The 22191-nt window shown below is 41.6% G+C and overlaps 1 protein-coding gene across 29 annotated transcripts in view; it reads right to left on the reverse strand.

The window, feature by feature from the left end:
• Positions 1 to 22191, reverse strand: part of LRRFIP1 (LRR binding FLII interacting protein 1) — a 193116-nt gene that overhangs the window by 131143 nt on the left and 39782 nt on the right. Inside the window, exon 1 of one of the 29 annotated variants that reach the window (XM_054043424.1) lies at positions 1855 to 1919. The exons of the other annotated variants lie outside the window; for them this stretch is intronic. The gene's annotated coding sequence lies outside the window, so the exon portion shown is untranslated. Of the gene's footprint in view, positions 1 to 1854; positions 1920 to 22191 lie in introns of those variants that run through there. 29 annotated transcript variants of the gene reach the window in all.

Below are 22191 nucleotides of genomic sequence, written 5' to 3' on the forward strand. Positions count from 1 at the left end.
ATTTTTCCCTTGAGAAACCTCCTGCAGTCTCATGATTCAAGCTCAGCTTATAGATTATTAAATACCTGCTAAAATACCACTAGGCAATTTCTTTATGGTAAATATTGAGTACCCTCCCTTCAAGTCATATTAGAGGCCAAATATTTATCAGTGGTTATACTGATTGTAATGTCAGGAGAAATCAGGGTACATTTACACAATAAATAGAAGATAGCTAAAGGGGGCATATGGAAAAGTTTTAATTCCTACAGCACCTTTTCCAATATTTTTGTACCAATCGCTCCCCGATGTCCACTATGACAACCACCAGATCCCAGGAATAAAATGATTCTTCTAATTTACTATAGGAAGCTGCCCAGAAATGAGTGCAAACCGCATGTAACCATCTCCAACTTCTGCAAGGATCCAAGCTGTGAAGCAGGACAGCAGGATTCAGAGTAGCAGCCGTGTTAGGCTGTATCCGCAAAAAGAACAGGAGTACTTGTGGCACCTTAGAGACTAACACATTTATTTGAGCACAAGCTTTCGTGGGCTACAGCCCACTTCTTCGGATGCACAGAATGGAACATCAGGAGGAAGCACTGCTCTGAGCAGAGCCTCTAAAAGCAGACCCATTCTCTCTCCATCTCTAGCCACTTACCACTTCATTCCATTTTAAATCTAATTGTTTAGTCTTCACAACCCAAATTATTAAATTAAGTAATTTTTAGAAAAAGAATCCAACATTTTAGCACCCCAACTTCTGAGAGTTCTTCAGTTAGAGACAAAAGCTTATAGGATCTGAACAGCCTACTGTTAACATCATATTGTGGTGCTGACATGACAAGAATCAGTTTCACAAATCCAGTGGTATGAACTGCACCAATTCTAGAGGGGACCCTCATGGACAGAGGTAGGAGTCTATTAGCTTAGCAGAGCTGTAGCACTTAATATTTTGACTCATTGCTCACACACACTGATGGTAGAAATTATACTAGTATCACTCCTTAGGATGCTAGCCCTATTAAATCTTCATTGGTTACAATGCCAGGAGTATACACACAAAAAACAGTGAATCTGCCTTACTACTAGGGGGAGGAGGGATAGCTTAGTGGTTTGAGCATTGGCCCCCTAAACCTAGGGTTGTGAGTTCAATCCTTGAGGGGGCCACTTAGGGATCTGGGGCAAAAATCAGTACTTGGTCCTGCTAGTGAAGGCAGGGGCCTGGACTTGATGACCTTTCAGGGTCCCTTCCAGTTCTATGAGATAGGTATATCTCCATATATTTATTTACTTCAAAGATAACTGCTGGTGTCAACATTTAACACTCTTAGAAAAGTTTCTTCCCATTATGTAGGAATAGAATCAAAGTAATTTCTGGACCTCTCCCGACCCCCAGCAACCTCCAACAACTTGGTTCTCCAAATATTTAATTCTACAAGTGGGCCACCATTGGTGGTCTACAAACCAATAGCCTTAGAACTGTATTATAATAAATGTAAGTTTGACTGGGGCTTAAACAGGTAAGCCAAAGTGTAAAATTACTGATCTTAAGGACTTCCAGGTACCAACAATACCTGAAGTGAGAGAACAGAGATAGACAAGAGAAAGATGACAACTGTGAGGTAGCTCCTGCTTGGAGATTAAAAACTCATAGGAGGAAGGACATGCCCCTGATAAACCATAACACTACAAAATCACTGAATCAGCTTGGGAAGCCACGATTTTTTTCTTTAGAGATATAATGTCAAGTGCATGTGCAACACAAGACCATACAGCCATGTCATCAAGGGAACAAATACCAGTAACGAAATTAAAAAGAGAGGCACAGATAACAAAACAGACTTCTTTAAAAACACATTTTGCACTACTTACACTTAATGTTCTACAGCTTCTATCGTGACTGGTACGAAAGCCTTTAAAAAGGTGTGAGCAGTTAGCAACAGCTACATTACATTCCTATTTTGCAATATACTTTTCCATGCCAGAGCGCTCTAGGTTGTTCTGGAAACAGGAAAAAGGAAGATGTACAGTATGTAAACAAATACTTTTTCCCAATTCTTGTAAGAGCTTGGGCATATTTTCAATATTTTCCACAAAGGTACAAATGTCAATACAGTCTACAGAATCACTTTTTTATCTATGAAACTACATGTATTCTTGATGACATCACAATAAGAACATGTGAAAACGCAAACCTGGCCCACCAGAAATACTGGTTCTGGAGAGTGCTGTAGGCATTTGGAGTAAGTTGGAAGTATTCTTTGGAAACTGCTGCAGATTAATTCTTTTACACTGTGTGTCTTTTTTCAGTTTAGCTTTTATCAGAACCAGTGGTAAGAGTCAGGTTATCCTTTTGAATACAATCTCACCTACGTTTTACGCATCATTCATTTTTAAACAAATGCCAAACCACATTTATATATTTTCTTTTTATAAACTACCAATTAAGGTAGTTTCCTCCTTTCTGATTTGATAGGTTTGAGTTTTTGAAAAAAGTCTGCCCCTCTTCTTCCCTCAGTAGTTAAGAACTGACAGATACTTTAAAAATCTGGACTCTACATGGACCAGGTTTACCTCAACTCAAGCCAGTCTTGTGAGTTCCAGTGTAATGTTTATCTTCTCTTTCTAGAATATTCCCAGGAGTGATGAGGAGTATAACTCTCTTTAGAACATATCCAATATGATCCTAAACACCTAATACAATAACTTTGCACAGAAAATATAAAGGAAAGCGTTAACTGAGCTTGATCCTTTCCCCATCCTATAGATGGGGTTAAAATTGTGGTATCAGTAATTGATTTTGTCTCAAGATTCTGTCCAGTCTACAACACTGACCAGAACAAACAAGTTGATTATGCAGGGAGGAAGAAGCAGTCAAGAATAGGAACCAAAATGTTTTGTAGTTACTCACTGAACATAATAATTTCAGTCCAATACTGGTTTGTTTTCCTTTAGAAGTTCGTTGTGTAGTTACTCCCTGTTAACTTTGTGATAATAAAGGTCAAAAATCCAAAAGCCTGTAGAATGTGTTGCAATGCATATTCTAAAGATTAATCATCAACACAGAATACTTATGACAACTCAGAGAAGTTGCCAAACAACAAACTACAGCCTTCAAAACACATACTCCCTTTTCCAGAGTGTGTCTTTGCAATTACAGAATAGCATTATATTGAAATGAATGTTATACAGCTAAAAATGCAGTTGTCACACAATAAAAATAGGTTTCAGGGTAGCAGCCGTGTTAGTCTGTATCCTCAAAAAGAACAGGAGTACTTGTGGCACCTTAGAGACTAACAAATTTATTAGAGCATAAGCTTTCGTGGGCTACAACCCACTTCTTCGGATGCATATAGAGTAACCTGTCTGGTCATTCAGTGACAGACCTGCGGGTGGCTATATTACAACAGAAAAACTTCAAAAACAGACTCCAACGAGAGACTGCTGAGCTGGAATTGATATGCAAACTAGACACAATCAACTCAGGATTAAATAAGGACTGGGAATGGCTGAGCCATTACAAACATTGAATCTATCTCCCCTTGTAAATATTCTCACACTTCTTATCAAACTGTCTGTACTGGGCTATCTTGATTATCACTTCAAAAGTTTTTTTCTCTTACTTAATTGGCCTGTCAGAGTTGGTAAGACAACTCCCACCTGTTCATGCTCTCTGTATGTGCGTATATATTTCTCCTCAATATATATTTCACTCTATATGCATCCGAAGAAGTGGGCTGTAGCCCACGAAAGCTTATGCTCTAATAAATTTGTTAGTCTCTAAGGTGCCACAAGTACTCCTGTTCTTTTTCACAATAAAAATGTATGTATATTTGGTTGCCTTCGGTACATGCTTATAAACATGGAGAAAATTAGCTCCCTGAAAAATGTGTTAAGTATAATTTGCAGTACAAGTGTCACTAACTTCTACAGATCAGGTTTTCATTTAAAAAATAAGCGTCCATTCATTTTGGTTGTAAACATAACATTCCAAATATGAATTGAGCATAAAATGATGCAGTGCTATTTTCTAAATCCACTGACAAAGTGTGCCAGTACCTACACTGCTGCTTGTAAGTTTTGCTAAACAGAAGCATCATGAAATCACAAGTTGGTTTCACATCTTCTATTCAGAGCCTTGTTGACAAATTAGGAAACTGATCCAAAACATGCTTTCTGGAATTATATGCTGGTTCTAGGCAAAGTAACGAGCACTGGAAGAGAAAGGTACATTTGTGATGGTGGTGACTTCAAAAGTTATTTTAATATCCCTAATAGCTGGAAGTTACAAAAGCTGAAGCTCCTAAACAGGGCCCTGGCATGCTCCCATTTCCCTTCTCTATTCTCTACATAAGTCTGTATCTGAGTTGGAGCAGGGTATGTGAGTTGCTATAAAAGATAGATAAGATATTCAAATGATACATTTCAGAGTAGCAGCCGTGTTAGTCTGTATCCTCAAAAAGATCAGGAGTACTTGTGGCACCTTAGAGGCTAACAAATTTAGTCTCTAAGGTGCCACAAGTACTCCTGTTCTTTTTTCAAATGATACAGAGTACAAAGGAAGATGGGTTTGGAGAGTGGGAATAGACAAAAATATAGGAGAGAATATACTGTAGGAAAAGAATAAAAAAAGATAAGGAGGAGTCAAGGAACAGGGAGTGAGTGGGGAAGTAAGATACTGACATCAATAAATGACATTATAGGTCAGAAAGGGAAGGAAAAAGGAAGACAGGCCAAGAAAGGAAAGAAGGCTTAATAAAAGCATGGGAGACGCATTACTTTTTAATAAACTACATTCAATACAAATGTTGATTGGTATGTTACACTTACTGTACACAATTGGTTATTCCTTTAAATTGCAGGGGGTGAGGCCTTGGTAGCACATGTATTTTGCCCAAGCCCTAGCCCGTTTATTAAGTGTCAGGTAAATTTCTCAACTGCTGATAGTTCTGCATATAAAAATACTTCTGAAAAGACAACACCCAATTGTGTGATGACTGTTTAGACTTGTAGCTATCCAATGTAACCAAGTACATCAAGACCCAAGTAAGATGTTACAGAAATGTAACAATTGTATAAAAAATCCAAATAAAAAAAATCAAAAATTTTTAGATAGCCACACTTCAGATAATTAAAGGCATTTGGCATCTATATTTATATCTGGACATTAACTGAGTTGTCCAGTCCCAAAGGAGGTTAAAGGCACATTAGTGCCATATACTATTTGCATGAGATACCGGATTGGCTCAGAAAGGAATATAGTTATGTAATTAGGAAACATTTTAAAATCATGTAATATATGCAGATGTCCCACAAAGCCATTCCAGACAATTAAGTTACATATTACTTATATTTAAAGACCACATTAAAAAGCATAAGTGACTGAAAATAATAAAGTTAAGGACCATTTTTAATGTGTCTATTTTACAGTTTTTAACAGAAAGAGCTGACCATAATCTAGAATAATCACCTCCCAACTACATTTTTCAGTTAGCAACGGCCTGAAATCAGTAAACTGTTATAAATAAATTGCAACCAGTTACACACCTGATAGAAAACACTTATAATCTGGAAGCCTTCAAGAAATCCTGTAAAAACTTTATTAATTGAGATGGTTGTGTACACACTCTTTAGGAATTTTACTGGGCTTTTAACTATGCTACTATATCATCTCATCTAAACCGATTTTACTACATGAAGATGATTTTGGGATGATCAGTATAAATTCTGGGTAGAAGCAGGAGGGAAACTAAAAGACAGCATTTAGAAACTAACTTTAATTAAATAATACGTCCTTTCTAGAAAGGAAAAAAAGAATCCAGCTTCAAACAAGCTTGTTATTTCAACAAGACCTAGGATTTTAGCTATTTGGCTCAGGCCACTAGTCTCAGGCTATAAATAGAAAAGAACCTGCTCTTTGTCAGATGACCAGCAGCCTTCTCTTCCTGATTTGATTACAGTCAGAACAGGTTCCCTGGCATGAAAAAAAGAACAGGTCACTGGGCAGAAATGGGAAGGAGTCTTTCACAGAATGATTATAGTACTTATTCATCTTGTAATCAAAGCCTGCTGTCTGCCCCATGAGGAGAATGAACAGACTACACATTCACGCTGAATACTCAGCGGAAGATCAGGAAACTCCCATTTCCTTGTGGAACTCAATAGGTTGTATTATATTTGAATGGCTTCGTCTGACACCAAGTGGATGAACCATTTCATTTTTTCCTTTAGTTGTTAACATCTGACCAAAAAACACTTTCACAAGCTTCAGCATCCTCCAGAAGGAAGCTGCCATTTTTTCCTGCTCTGTATTTTGTCAGATCGAGAGAGGTAGCAGAAGAAAGAAGAGAGGGTTTAGCTCTGTGAAGACCTTGGAATACCTTCCCTTCAATGTTGGTTATTCAAAAGGTTCCTGAATATCATACGATCTTTGTAAAGACTCATTTCAAAACAGCAAATATTGAATTAGCCTTTATGTATGATCACTACACATTTTATTTTTGATACTACAATTAGTAAGAAAAGTCACCATGTTAAGAGTTGTTCACAGCCCATGCACAGTAAACATGCTGGCCATGCCCACAGTACCAGTACCAGGATGCCTTCAAAAATGAAGTCGAGAGATGGAGATTTTGGTGCAAACTAAAAAGAGTTTGATTCCCCCATAACCAAAACTGATTTTCCACCAGGAGGCTGCAGTCCTTTATAAAGAAAGTATAAATGTACATTTTTACACTCACAGAAAGGATCATTTATAAAGTGGAAAAATTAACGGTGGGTTGCGGAGAGCCTCCCTCTTGCTCCTGTTAGCCTTACTGCTTCCGATGGGGTTACCCCATAACTTCCCCCTTCAAGTCCTCTCGTCCCTTGTCTATGAAAAGGGAGCTATTTTGATACTAGTCTCCATTCCCTTTTCCCACCATACCCTATATGAAAGCATCCATTGTTGAAATTCATTATATCTTCCAGTAACTGACAGAAGCAGATCAACATGAACAAGGAGAATATGCAGCTCACCAACACACCCCAACTGTAAGGGTTGGGGGGTTTTGAGGGGATATTCAAAAGTAGTTCATGAAGAGGGCACAAAAGTACCAGAGAATATTTTATATCAAGTACTATGACTCAGCCAGCCTGAAGTGAGAACAGGCTTGTTCTTCTGCAAGGACAATACGCTGTTTCAGTCAACTGGAAAGAACAACATGAGATCTCTTTTCCCACATAGGAATTGCCTTCAGGCACAGCCAGAATGTTGTATTCAGGCCAAAAGGTAAAAAAGGTTAGATTTGATTCAGAGGTACACAAGCCTATTAAAAAAAAAAAAAAAGTCTAACCAGCACAACAGACATAGTGTTAGCTCCAGCAGGAAAATTAAGAGGCAGCTTATCAACCTGAGACAAGTGATAAGAAGCTAAGTTGTTCCATTATTTCAACATAATGTGATGAAATTTATATTTCACCACACGTATCAGTTATTTGCAAGTCATGTTGACAAGTGCCCATTTGAAATTTTGTAATAAGTCAGAACTTAATTTGTCTCTGAACTTTAGCTCACAGTTTAGGAGGAAGCTGAGAACTGGGAGTCAGAAAATCAAGGTTTCACCATAAGTCTGCCATTGACACTAGGGTTACCATATTTCAGCAAGCAAAAAAGAGGACAGGAGGAGCCCCGCCCCTATCCTGCCCTAGCCCCGCCCCTGTCCCACCCACTTCCCGCCCCCCTCAGAACTCCCAACCCTCCCCCCCGCTCCTTGTCCCCTGCCCGCCCCCTCCTGGGACCCCTGCCCCTAACTGCCCCCCAGGACTCCATCCCGTACCTAAGCCTCCCTGCCTCTTGTCCCCTGACTGCCCCCTCCTGAGACCCTCCCCCCATCCTAACTGGCCCCCTAGAACCCTACCCCCTACCTGTACCCTGACTGCTCCAACCCTTATCCACACCCCCACCCCCAGACAGACCCCTGGGACTCCCACGCCCCATCCAACCACTCCCCACCCAGAACTCCCGACCCATCTAAACCCCTCTGCTCCCTGTCCCATTGACTGCTCCGATCCCTCTCCCCACTCCTGCCCCCTGACAGCCCCCCCCAGAACTTCCAACCCCCCCCCTCACTCCTTGTCCCCTGACTGCCCCCTCCTGGGACCCCTGCTCCTAACTGCCCTCCAGAACCCCACCCCCTACCTAAGCCTCCCTGTTCCTTGTCCCCTAACTGTCCCCTCCTAAGACCCCCCCAACTGCCCCCCAGGACCCTACCCCCTACCTGTACCCTGACTGCCCAAAACCTTCTCCACACCCTCCCCCAGAAAGCCCCCCCCGTCTCTTGACTGCCCCATCCAAAACCTCCCTGCCCCTTCTCCAACCCCCTGGCCCCCTTGTTGTTGGCCTTCGCCTAATGTCTCTGAACTTGCTCAGGAAGGACCTGAGCCGTTCGTCCCGGCACGCTGGCTGGCAGGGGAGGAGCTCCAGACTGCTGGAGGTGATCTGGGAATGCTGCAGGGGGGAAGAAGGGCTCTCTCTGACTGTCGGAGCCCCATGTAAGTGGCACCATCCGGCCGGCTGCCCTGTTAGCCGCGCGCGCTCTGCGCGGGGGGGGGGGGGGGGGGGGAGGGGGCAGTCCGACATTTACAAATTCCCCCCGGACACTATTTTTAGCTCAAAAATCCTGACATGTCCGGGGGAATCCGGACAAATGGTAACCTTAACTGACACACTGCATGACCATGAGCAATTCACAACCTCACTGTGCTTCAGTTTATCAGTCTACAGAACAGACATAACACTTCTCTACCTCGAAGGGAAATATAAATTGTAATTTAGTTTGAGATTCTCATTTACAAAGCATCGTATAAATTCAAAGTATTGTTATTTTGACTAAAGCAAGGTTTATGAAACTTTCCCAGTGCCGACTACAGTTTCAGGCTTGGCTTCATCACAACCCTAGGCAGAGAGTGGCTAGGGCAAGAGGTGACTCAGTTCCCCCCTAACTATTCTGTGAGCCACCCGTGTGCCTGCCCAGCTCAGCAGGTGAAGCTCCATGTCTGGCGGCATAAGGAAGGGCACAGAGGGTCATGGGTGAAGTGCTGGATTCCTGCCAGGTGGAGCTAGAGTCCTGATCTCAGTAGGGTATACTGGCTCCTTGGTGGCGCTTCCTGGGAAGGTTTGCTGGGACGGGAAAGATCCTGAGGAGATTGGGGTGAGGAGAAGGGGAGTCCCCAGGGAAGGAGAGAGATCCTGAGGTGATGGGGGCAAAGGGAGAGATCCTGAGGCTGCATGTCTGGCAGCACCAGATACAGGAAGGGGCAAGGTGGGTTGCCATGGGTGAAGGACCCCAACTGCATATGGATGTACGCATCAAGCGAGACTGTGGCAGGCTCCTCCAAGTCTGCTTGCCGTGAGAACCAATGGGCTGGAGCCCAGCCCAGTGGGACAGGAGCCATTGCTGCAGGGTGAGTGCAAGTTTTAATCCAGCCAGCACAGCTGAAAATATCAGTCAAGATGCAGCAGCAGAGATTTCAGAGTAGGCCTGCAACACACAAGTATGTCCCTGTGTCCCCGTGTCCCCAGGCAGGCTTGTACAGCTTGCACTGAAGAATGTGTCACCACGTCTACACTGCTATTTTTGGCCATGACAGCTAGATTAAAGCTAGAATGCGTATTCCTACGTGAGCTGAAATCACACCTTCGATTGTAGTTCGACTGCAAGGGAGATATTGCACCAGTCTCAATCACAGCTGCAAGAACTATAGTAATTGCTTACATGGAACAGTGGCATTAGGGAAGCAATTATTTTTAGCTGTTTTAATGGGACTTTTAGTTTCTGGAAGTAAACATTAGAAGCACTGATAGTCTGCAGAGCTTGCCTACCAGCAAGTTCATGGTCCATGGACCACAGCTTGAGAACCTGCAGAGTAAAGACTGGGAAGAGACATGAGAAATAATTTAACCAAATCAGTGTAGATTGTACTTACCACGTGTAAAAGGAATACAATGACATACATAAATCATATTTTTTTTGGCCAGGACAGAAATGAAGCAACATTCCTCGAAAGGGCTGATTTTCCTATTTCCTATTAGTACTACAGCATCAGGAATTTGGATGAGAAAGCAGGAAGATACCTAGGCTTTAATAGCTTTACTCCTCCTGAAATAATGGAGCACTCTCCTCTTATTTCCAAGGACTGGAGTGTCTAGGAAGATTTTCCTTTGGGTAACCCAAATGTGCTTACGATTACTCAGATATTGAATGCATTTCTTGGGGGACCACAGTGACATCCAGAATACACTTGGCATACCACAGATGTTATAAGGCCAACCCTGCATTGCACCTTTATGTGAGAAAAAAACACACAAAAATAGAAGATAAATTAAATCTGAGAAAACAGATGATTCAGTTAATAGTTATAGTTTTAATCAAGGAACTTTAAGAGGACATATACTTCATAACAACCCTTCACCGGTGATATATATTCTGTATCTGTTGTCCAGTTTACTCTGAAAAGTTGAACTGACAAAAGTTAGAGCCACTCTATTCTTGTGTGTTTGATCAGTCAAGAGAATCAATTTCGGCATCCAGAACACAAATTAGAGCTGAGACAGGAAAATTCATGATGTGACTTGACAAGGTGTATAATTGTCCCTGGCAGGTGGTTTATATACTGACTCCCAGAAGCATACTATGACCTTCTCTTTAACTGAAAGAATTTACAGTATGGGAGTATGTGTAATTCCATGGGCAAGTTAATGACATCAAAGGACATTTCTTACCTTTCTAAAAATCTACAGAACCAATTTCAATGGTGTGACCCTCTGTGGTATGACAGGGGAGCTCATTCCTCACCCCCACTCCCTGGCTGCCAGCTCCAGGTTCGCTGGTTGGTGGAAATTTTAATAATACAGTGTCATCGGAAATGGGTCAGTTTGGGTATTTTTCGGAAGTCCTTTCTCCCACAAACACAATGGTACCAAACATGATAAACCTAGAACCATTATGTAGCTATATACTCAAGAAAATGTTTACACGTCTTTTAAAATTATACTTCAAAACATCAATCAAGCTAGGATTGTCTGGTACCTCACTGAAATAAGAGATGTAGACAAGTCTGATCCTGACACCTGAGAGGAATTTCAAAAAGGAAACTGGGTTGTTAAAATATCTCCAGTTCCACTCCTCCTGGTTTTTCCTGACAACCCAAGAACTCCATCGAATTTCAAACAAAACATCAAGCATGGTTGGGATGACTTCTCCAGAAGTAACCAAGCACCATCTAGATTCCTTAGGTGCTGTCAAAGGCCAAGAAGGAGCAATTCCAAACCTACAGGATGAGATTACTTTAATTGGCAACCCATTTGCGTATGATGACCCAGAGTCTTTAATATCTTGATGAAAGCAGTCTTCAGTGATGAGATAGCTAAAGATGTCAATCAAATGGCTACTTTGGGTCATTACTTGTATGAAGCCTTCAAAACCTCTGTCAATCTATGGGCTCCCAATCAAAAATAGACTAAAGCTATGCTTGAATGCAAAGAAGAAAATCAGACTAAAGATAGTAGGGACTATTACAGACCTAACTGCAGACAGGTCACGGTTTGCTTGCCTTTTGGTCATGTCCAGATCTCAGCTGAGACACTGAAAAGTAAAAGTTATCCAGGGCACCTTGACTGATGTTCAAATGAGACGGAACAATGCTTGTGTGCCAGGTGAAAAGCAAGTGAATGCACATCTTGAATAGTCTTTTTAAGTCAGCACCTACTGACTTGATCAATACCTTATGCCAGCAGAAGGTTTCAGCATTGCAATCAGAGAAGGTCTGACTGAAGTACAAGCTCTCAGCAAACCAGAAATTGTTAACACCTGCTGAGATTTGGCTGATCGTTTCATTATGAGGCTACAGAGAAAATACTGGACCGATGATGAACTCTATCTCATGTTTGACAAGATTCAGTCCCTCCCCCACCCCCGCCATGCCATGATGGGTGACACCACTGAAGTTAATGCTTCCAGACTAACAAAAGAAGTACTGAGTCTTTTTAAAATCTCTCTGCTTCACTGACTACAATGACACCTTTCGGGTGAGACATCAACCCTTTGCACATAAAATCAACTGCACAGGAAAATATACAGAATCAATTGGACTCTTAGGAGCCCTGGACAGCCAGGACCACCTGTACCAGACTGGCTTTTACTGCCTTCTACCCGCACCCCAGAAACTGGATTTCAGATGCTTGTTAAGCTATAATAGCTGTTAACAGCAAACACTGCAAGACTGAAAATTCTACATGCAGCATATTAGATTTTAAAAGCTTAACAGCTCCCCAAATTTTATTTTCTTTCACTACAATTTAGATATTTTCTTTATAATTCCTAAGGTCTGTCAGAGGCAGTGTTACACAGAGAGGAAAGAAGGTTTATGATTTTTAAAATGATAAAAGAGAAATAAAGTGGCAGGAAACTATGCATAGGAGAATTCTTCAGATTACTCAGCCCTGGAGATGGTAGATGCCAGCTACAACCATACCCCCTGCTGGATAATTCCAGGAACGCCACTGATGTATGCTTCAGATGCAGATCAAAGAAACATGGAGGCTACACCGTGGCATCCAGCCAGCAGTTATGCCCTGCACCCAGCCAAGAAGTGAGAGCGTAGAAGCCTTAAGTCTATGTTTAAGCCCACAGACCACCTTATCATTAATCTCTTAGCAGTTCTTTTAAAATGGATGTCTGGGCTCTCACCCCACACAGACACTTCTGTTACTTCCCTCACTTCCTAGAGCTTAAACTTTCCTTCTTTGTGGGCACAAAACAAGTTTAAAAATCACCAAGCAACTAGTGAGTTTGGTTCATCCAAGCTGGTCTCCATTAAACTAGTCAGATTTTAACATTCAGATATCTCTAAACTCTATTTCTGATCTCTTGCAAGCCAGAGAGACTGATGCATAAATGTATTTTATATGCAGTAATACTTATATGCACTTGAATATATTTCTCCCAATTCCCCTGAGAACAACAATGTCCCCTCCCCACATACTAATTGATCTTAACATATGCATTAAAGAACAATAAAACTCCTCCGTTGTACTGCATGCTGCAGAACTAAATTTTTGAAGTGGTTTTGCTATAGATGAAGCACTACTGGAAGCCAAGGCAGTAAAAAGGAACCAGCAGCTTTTAAAAGGTAAACAGTTTGAGGCTACATTTTTCATGAGCCTACAGAGGCTCCACCTTCTAAACACAAAGACAATTAGATGATACCTTCCCCTCACATCAATAGTTACCAAAGTTACAAGAAAAGCCGTGGCTAAACCCAGAGCAGGGCTTCTAGGGCACAAGTAAAGAGATCCGTGAGACACAATTGTTATACAAATTTATTATTTTACATTTAAGTATAGTTAGTAATGTCTCCTAATGATCATAAAATATTTCAAGATCACTTTTCTTGACGTTCTAGTTATGCTTACAGACATATCACCCTCTGCAGTCAGATCTCATAAATGAAGCAGGGTTGAGTTAACTGAAAATTTGAATGAGACTCTCAAAGGACATTGTGTGCTGTCAGAAGCAATGACAATGTAGTGGGTGGCATGCCTCCCTCTGATAAAGAAAAAGAACCAGCGAGCTGGCATGGTACTTGACTGATATACCATGCTACCAAAGGTGCTGTCCCTCAGATGAGAACAAGTGTTTGCTTGCTTGCTTGAGGTCACTGAAAATTTCCAAGCACTTTCTGCAAGTTTTCTAGTTCCTGTACAATATCTTCACCAAACTCCAAATGAGATAATTACATTCTGCCTAATCTTCCCCTGCAGTTTCATTAGGATATGCAGTTTGGAACTGCTGTGAAGTGTTGCTGTATGGTGTCAAATGGCAGCTTATCACACCATAGTACAGGACGGAGGTCTGTTAAAACCTACATTTGCCAAACCAATGTCAAATTTGATTCCAAAATAAAATGGATGTAGAGGATATGAATGATAAGCCTACTCGGCTAATTATGACACTACATTCACAGGAGGGAACAGTGTTCTTCTACCCTTTAATGAAGTCACTATCCTTCCATAATCTCTTGAAAATTTAAATACTGCTAAATATATTTTGTAAAAAAACCCTACCCAAATACACATTTACTTGTGACATAAGAGCTGACGTGAGTAAGAATTTAAAAGCTTGTATGAAAGTCTGTATCATAATACACACACATACACGATGAAAAAGTTGCCAAACGGTAAGCAAGGCCTTTGGCTTCCAAGTCTCAATCTTATATCCAGGAAATGCATGGCAATAATGTCATTTCCCCCCACCCCCACCTGAGCTGAGGGTTCAGCGAGACAGCTGCTAAATAAAAATAAATAAATAAATGGAGATATCCTATCTCCTAGAACTGGAAGGGACCTTGAAAGGTCATTGAGTCCAGCCCCCTGCCTTCACTAGCAGGACCAAGTACTGATTTTGCCCCAGATCCCTAAGTGGCCCCCTCAAGGATTGAACTCACAACCCTGGGTTTAGCAGGCCAACGCTCAAACCACTGAGCTATCCCTCCCCCCATGCTGGAAAGGATCAGGCATAAAATAAATCAGGTGAATCAGAAAAGTGAAACAATCTAGGACCCTGATCCTGTGAAGAGTTTATTAACAGTAGTTACGTTACATAGGTAAAGAGAAATTAAAGTAGCGCTGAATGTTTGGTCAATATATTAAATGCACTCAGCTTGGTATATGCTCTATATTGCATTATAGTGGGTGTAAGGTTAGAACAGAAAAAAATAAAGTTTTAAAGTAGTTATTTATGTTGGGTCTAAATCAAATAGCACGTGCAAATCCACTTCAGAGTTTACACTGCTGCACCAAAAGCAAGTGCTAATGAAAGAGATAAACTTGTCACTTCACTAAGGTGTGTGGAGATATTGCAAATAAACTGTTTAAACCTCACTCTACTCTTTTTATAATAGTTGAAAATAAATCTGCATAATTATAGTAATAAACACATTGTCATGGATTATATTAACTGCCTTTTGGAAAGCCAATTTAAAACCACAACCTGTAGCCAACCCTGAAGGTCTCTGGGCAGTTTGAAAAAAAGAACCTTGAAAGTCTTGTCCAAGTTAAATATACACATCAAGGAAAAATTCAGAATTTTCCCAATTACAAGATTTTAATCACTCTACAATATTCATAAAGCAAACAAAAACTGTAAGGTCACTTGCACTAGAAACTTATGTTGGCTGAAAACTAGAAAGCCAGTGAGCATAAAACAATTTAAGAAAAGCCACGGTTTAATCACAGTTGCAGACCTGTGGAGGACAGTGCTAATTTTTCCCCTTTAAAAAGGGCAAACAGTCACAAATCAAGCCCCAGAGAGTTTCCAGAAGCACTAATGCAATTGGTGCTGAACAGTCTAAGCTGACAGAATGCATCCATTTCCCCATACATAAACAGCATGTTCACAGAGGCAGTCTATTAGAACCTCAAGTCAATATGTGAGTTGGGACGGACATGCATGTGGTTGCTAAAGTAAGTTATGTTCACACTGAGCCATGACAACATTTAAAAAATACTATACATGATACCTGAAAAATAACTGTTCAGGGAACTGGCTAATCAGGTAAAGGGAATGCTATGCATGGGAATACAGGAGTTCTTTAACATGTCATTACCATTAGATGTAGCCCAAGAAGCCACAGTGTGTGTGGCTACAATTACCACTTGGACTCTTCTGCATGAATGACAAACATCAGTGTTTCTAAAACCTGCAAAATTCCTGTCTTGTTACCTTTTCTCCATGCTGTTCACAGAAAAATTCTTAGTGGGTTAATTAAAAAAAAAATACAGTTAACATTCCAGGGAAACACTATACAAATGTCTACACTAATGAAAATAGCTGTTCTGTACCTATTTGAACAACAGGCAAGTCTCTCTCCATTCACAAACCTCACTTGAGCATGCTGGTACAACAATCAGGAGTCTCACTGTGAAAGTTAGCCAGACACTCTAGAACTATACTGATCACATGCAGAGACCAAGAACACAAACCAAAAAAAGAGGAAAAATGTTTTCTTCAGCATGACATGACACTGACAACGTTAGCCCATTCACAATAGTATCCTCGTGCAAACAAGAAAAATATTCCAATGACTGTCAAGTACCTGTTTAGTTGTCAGAGAAACAGATCCCCCTTTTTAAAGCCAGGTAGTATTAAAAACCCCAAAGCCTAGTGAGTTACATTGAATGTATGTTGTTCGATATACCTGCTTCAGTGACAAGCTGATGTGACCTGCACTTAACAATCCTATGTACACTGACAGGCATGTGATCCACGACTAAGGGAAAGCTGGCCTCAGTTTCCTTGAGCAACCCCAACAAGATTTTTCCAGTGTACAACAGGTGGCCCAATTGCTGAGTGGAGCTATGATATTTACATAAAAACTAGGGCAAGAGGCCAATTTTTATTTTCAACCTCTTCAACAGGATATCCATTATTATTTAACAAGCACTGCCACTGTACAACAAGACACTAAATTCCTATTTTATAGCACTTTTCATCATAGATGGAAAGAGATCTTGGGTTACAGATCTCAAAGTACTTCATAAAGGAGGTCAGTATCATTATTCATATTTTCAAGATGGGGAAAAAGAGGCGCAAGGAGAAGCAATAACCAGCAGGTGGCAGAGCAAGGAACAGAATCGATGTCTCCCAAATCCCAGTCCAGTGCTCTATGCACTAGGCCAAACTGCCTCTCTAAATAAAGAAGCAGTTTTTCTATTGGTGTTCAATAAGAAGTCCTGTTTGCACTGAATGTTAGGGCATTTTAATTGATTTTGAAGTGCAAGACAACAGCTTGTCAAGTGATAAGTAAATTCTGCTTGCCCAGACCCGAGTTTGGCTGTCCCAGCTGAACAACAGAATTCTCCTCTTAGGCTGTCCATGAACTAGCTAGTAAGGTTTCCTCACTGCCTCTGAAAGCTCTGAATTTTTCAGGATGTTACTTGGAAACCTCACAGGCCCCAAAACAGCTGAGAATACTTGCTGTTTCCAATAGAGTGTTCACAACACATTGGTCACTGAGAAATTGACTTCAGTCTCCACTACTTTCCATTCACCACACAACAGTTTCTTTCCAACAGAGCATTTGGCAGTCAGCCTAGCAACAAACCATTGTATTGTCCTACATCAATTCACAGATTAAAACCATGCACACTGTGTGTGTATATATAGATATGTATTATATATACAGAGAGAGACAGAGAAATATGCCAGGTAGAGTAACACTTGCCCATAGCGATTAATGAACCCAACAAAGTCTGTATCTTCCAGGACATAATGTTTCCACTTTGTTGATAAACCCTTGGTGGTTCCTGCTACTGTTTACCACGGATGGTAGTGTGTAAAAATTCCCACAACAAAATACAGTAGAATCTCAAAGATAAGAACACCAGAGTTATGGACTGACCCGTCAACCGGACACCACGTGGAACCGGAAGTAGGCTATCAGGCAGCAGCAGAGACGGGGGAGAAAAGCAAATACTGTACTGTGTCTGTATTGCAACTTCAAGACAGACACATCTGGGTTGCCTGTCCCCACCGCCACCCTCATGCGCGGGGCAGCCACTTACAGCGAGGAGGTGAAGACGCTGATGTTCGCAGGCACAACTGTGAACCCCCAACTGCCAGCACAAGCAGGCAGAGCAGGAGCAGCGCTGGGGTCTGTGCCACTTTCCTGTAAGCCGCGGGCACTGTTTTCATCCCCTGCCCTCCCTCTCCTCAGCCAGGAGGTGACGAGCTCAGTCCAAGCCCAGGAAAGAAACTGCCACAGCCCGAGCTGCTGATGCTGCAAGGAAGCTGCCAGCGCTGGAGCGGGAACTGCTGCTCTTGCGGCCAGAGCCTGGCCTAGAGCATGAGCTGCCGGTGCTAGAGCCTGAGCTGCTGCTGGCATGCTGTGCTCAGGAGAAGCGGCTCAGTTTTAAAGGGCCACAGCGTACCCCACATGCCCACTGATGCCGCAGTGCCCCAGGGAGCCTCACTCATCCTTGCAGCCAGGGAACTAGAACCAGCTGCCTGCTCCTGCCCCCATGCGCGGGGCAGCTACTTACAGGTAGGAGGTGAAGATACTGTTCAGAGTTACAAACAGCCTCCATTCCTGAGGTGTCCGGAACTCTGAGGTTCTACTGTATGTAAGCAAGAACAAATCCAGGAAGTGTTGTCACTGTGTGCAATAGGACAAAGAAACATGCCACTGAACTAAGAAATAATTAGCGGAAAATTCACCAAGCCTTTCATCAGTTATCTGTAGCAAGAGAGGAAAATAAATCCAATTTAGGTTCCTTGGAAAATGGAGAGTTGGGTTCTGACTGAAAGCCAATGGGATTCAGGAACTTAATTTCTCTGAAAAGTCCCAGCGTTGGCACTACTGCCAAAGTAGTGAACTAAAGTATTACAGGTCTATTTCTCAAACAAGAACCTTTGTAGTTTCTCCCAGAGTGCCTCGTAAGCTTGGGACGCGCTCCCATGCACAAAACTAACTCTGCACTGCCACAAAGCCAACAAAAAAACGGGCACCGGTTAGGCTACTAGTGTGCTGACATCCCAACTTATCATACTGACCAATATTGTCTCACTGTTTTCGTGTACTCCCCCGTCAGTCAATCTGTATCCATTTGTTGGGACTTGTCTCGTACTTAGAGTAGACAGCACACTCTTTGGGGCAGGGATTGTTTTTGTTCTATTTGTACAGCACTTAACACGATGGGATCTTGATCCATGATTGTTGCGCCTAGATGTGACAAAACTACAAATTAAATTTTGTTATAGTATGGATAATTACTCAAGAGTAAGACAATGCATAGGAGCCCTGAATTTACAGACTGAATACCTACTGAAGGTGGGTTAGATGGCTTTGAAATTAAAAATATGGTGCTAGATTTTTGTGGTCCATGTGTCTTTCCATTACTACCACTGAGGCAATTTTAACAAGGAAACTAAACACCACATTCTAACTCTTATTTTTGTGCTTCAACAAACAAGTGCATTTGGTTTTAAGTAAGAAATGTTCCCCTGATCCTTTTGTCCCTTTCTGTAAATCAGTCACCACAATGAAGCATGAGATCATTTAATCTGTTCATCATAACTACACTTTCAGGTCATTCCCTTCACTGACAGGTGTCTCATAGTTGAGAAGTAATCTGCACTGTAAAGGAGGACAAATTGTTTTTTTGTTTCCCAATGAGGACCTATACCCTTCGAGAAAAACTAAAGTAAAAGGCGAAAGATTTATACGATCTGAAATTCAAACAATCTAGTCCCAATTAAAAACATTTCATGAGTTGATGCAATACATGCCCTCTTTATAAAGAATACTGAACAGGAATACCCAGTTCTGTGTAACACTCTGCATTTACCTGGCTTTTCCATAAATTATGTATTGTTTATATTACGGTGGCATCCAGAGACCGACTGAGTTCTGGACCCATAATGAGTGTGTGTCCCTGGCCTTAAAACTTTACAATCTAAACAGACAAGATAAACAAAGGAAAGGAGGGGAAAGAGAGGCACAGAACGAAAACGCTTTGCCCAAGGTCATAGCAGGTCAGAGGTAGAGCCAGGAATAAGACCCATGTCTCCTGAGTCCCAGTCCATTGCTTTATCAGCTAGATCACACTGCCTCCCTAGTGTCAGATGCATTTCCATAAAGATCCTTGTGAGAGGACAGTATACAATTCCCTACTAACATCTGGCACTTTATCCTTGAATCGGAGAGTTCTAGCAGGTGTCTGTCTCTATTTCCATAACAGCTGAGGAATCAAGTCATGTGGAAACATACCCCGACTTGGCTGAAGCCAATTACCCTGTGCTAAGCAAAAGAGACTGCAAAGGGGAAGAGGTTTTTGAGAATATTCTTGTTGAGCTTTGACACGCTAGAACAAGAGTTCAAATGTGTCCTGACAGAGAAAGTAAACAGTACTGGTAAATTGTATTTTGGTGTTTGTGTATATGAAACCAAATATTAACACAGAATTTGCTGAGCAGAACTAGATACTATATGATGTTTGTTTGAAGGACTGGATTCTCTGCTCCTGCCTTATCTTATGCTCATTGTATAAATGCAGTTTGTTTAATTTTAAAACTGAGTATTGCTTATGTGAAAACCTGCAAATGAGACACCAGGCCATGATTGCTTTTAGGAGACTAAACCACATTTGCCTCAGTCTGCTACGGCCCACATCCATTCCAAAATGTTATGCCAAGGCACTGGCTACCTGGCCTCTTACGCCAACACACTGGCTACGCTGCTTCTTACGCTGATGTTAGACAACACCAAGCATCCCGCTGCATATTAATCCTGAGATATCAAAAAGCCAAGAGTTGCTGCTTCAGCACAGAACAATGAAAATGGAAACAAACTACATAATGCCCCCCTGTGCAGCTATTGCTCTTACAGCAAGCTTTGTGGATACACTGTAGACAAATCCCAGTCTGATACATTTGTGCCACAATATTGTGTCACATTCCACATAAAAATTCATGTTCTTAACTTTCATATTCTCCTAACAAACGCATCAACTCCAAATTGTCATCCTTCACTACTAGCAGGTAGCCAACAGAGGATTTTCCTTTCAATTTTGTCAGGAATGAGTCTGCCATATCCCTCAATTTTCATTGAAAAAGGAGAGTGCAAACAAAAACCGAACAAAAACAAGCGATGACCTCAATTTTGCAACTGGATGTATGCAAGGGATTAATGGGGCTTCGCATGGGTGCAGAGGTCAGTATGCAGAGATCCAGTTGCACAATTGAGGCTTAAGTCTTTCAAGTGCAGAAGGAGCACATTCTGCAAAGGATTCTACTACAGCTGTGCAATCTGCACCATAACCAAATTTTCACATTCTGTACCCTGAGCGTACGTTCAGATCTTAACTGATCACAGATTGCATTAAGACAGATTCATGTAAAAGGTTGGAAAGTAGACTGCCATTTGCCCTTTTAGGCCTCTGGGGAACAATGAACAGTTCCATTCTTAACTAGAGGGAAATGAGTGACAGGAGACAGATGGCAAGGACATGCTCACAAAGTGCCTCTCTTCCCCCAAGAGATCCAAAATGGATAGAAAAGTCTTTTGTATTAAAGATATGTGAGCTGGACTCCCTACTGTCTCCATCTTATATACCATGAGAGGAGACTGGGATTTGCTTATTCTCAGATAAAATTCCGTAACTTCTCTACTAGAGATAAGATTGCCTGTCATTTCTCCTTGTCCCTTACCCAGTCTGGCCCCATGATTTGTGAACAACAGAGCTAAGGCTGTATTCACCCCACTAGTCTCGCAAGTGACCGGGGGGGGGGGGGGGGGACTAAATTTGCTGCGCCTCATCACATTAATGCTGTGACAGTCCCTCGTGACAATGTGGATAATGTCATGTTTAACTACCACCACAACATGAGGGTGAGGGAGCAGGGAGAGAAGTAAAAAAAATAAGAGGGAAAAGAGAGTACTGGCCATTGACTTCTACTACACAGAGATCAGCACAGTAAGGGGTAGTGGCTATGTTGATATGAGAAACTATACATTTTAAGCTCAGTGCTGACCTCCAAGAACCACCACCAGCACCACTCCCTTTCTATATCAGACAGGTTTTATATTATTAAAGTTTCATAGAGGTTAAAGTGTTTAATCACTGCAAAGTGTGCACAGAAATACTTCAGGGCTTGAAATAACCAATTCCTCACAACACCAGCCCCAGTGAACCTATTTATTAAACAGGGCTAGACACATGAAGAAAATGCACTCTTTTACATTATGTGGGCCCATTACCTGCAAAGCGTTTGCTGAAGGTTACCAAATCCGTTCGGTCCCATTTAGAGCACCTAAAAATTGTATATGTAATACAAAAACAATGTGGGTGAGGTAATATATTTTACTGAACCAACTTCTGCAGGTGAGAGACAAGCTTTCCAGCTTTTCCATGGAGCTTTTCTTCAGGTCTGTGAAATGTTCTCAGAGTGTCATAGCTAAACATAAGGTGGAATAGACTGTTTAGCATAAGTAGTTACATATTTCACAGTGAAGTGGCCCATTAACATCCCTCCAGTCATAGGGAGAAAGGAAAGGGGGGTGGAAGAAGTGGGAGCAGGGGGTGTTAATAAGGTATAGATTGTTGTAATAAGCCACAGATCCTCTTCTGGCCCTCAAACAATCCCACCCAGCCCCTCCAAACTCATCATCAGA

This window comes from Malaclemys terrapin, chromosome 11, assembly GCF_027887155.1.
Source record: "Malaclemys terrapin pileata isolate rMalTer1 chromosome 11, rMalTer1.hap1, whole genome shotgun sequence".
NCBI lineage: Eukaryota > Metazoa > Chordata > Testudines > Emydidae > Malaclemys > Malaclemys terrapin.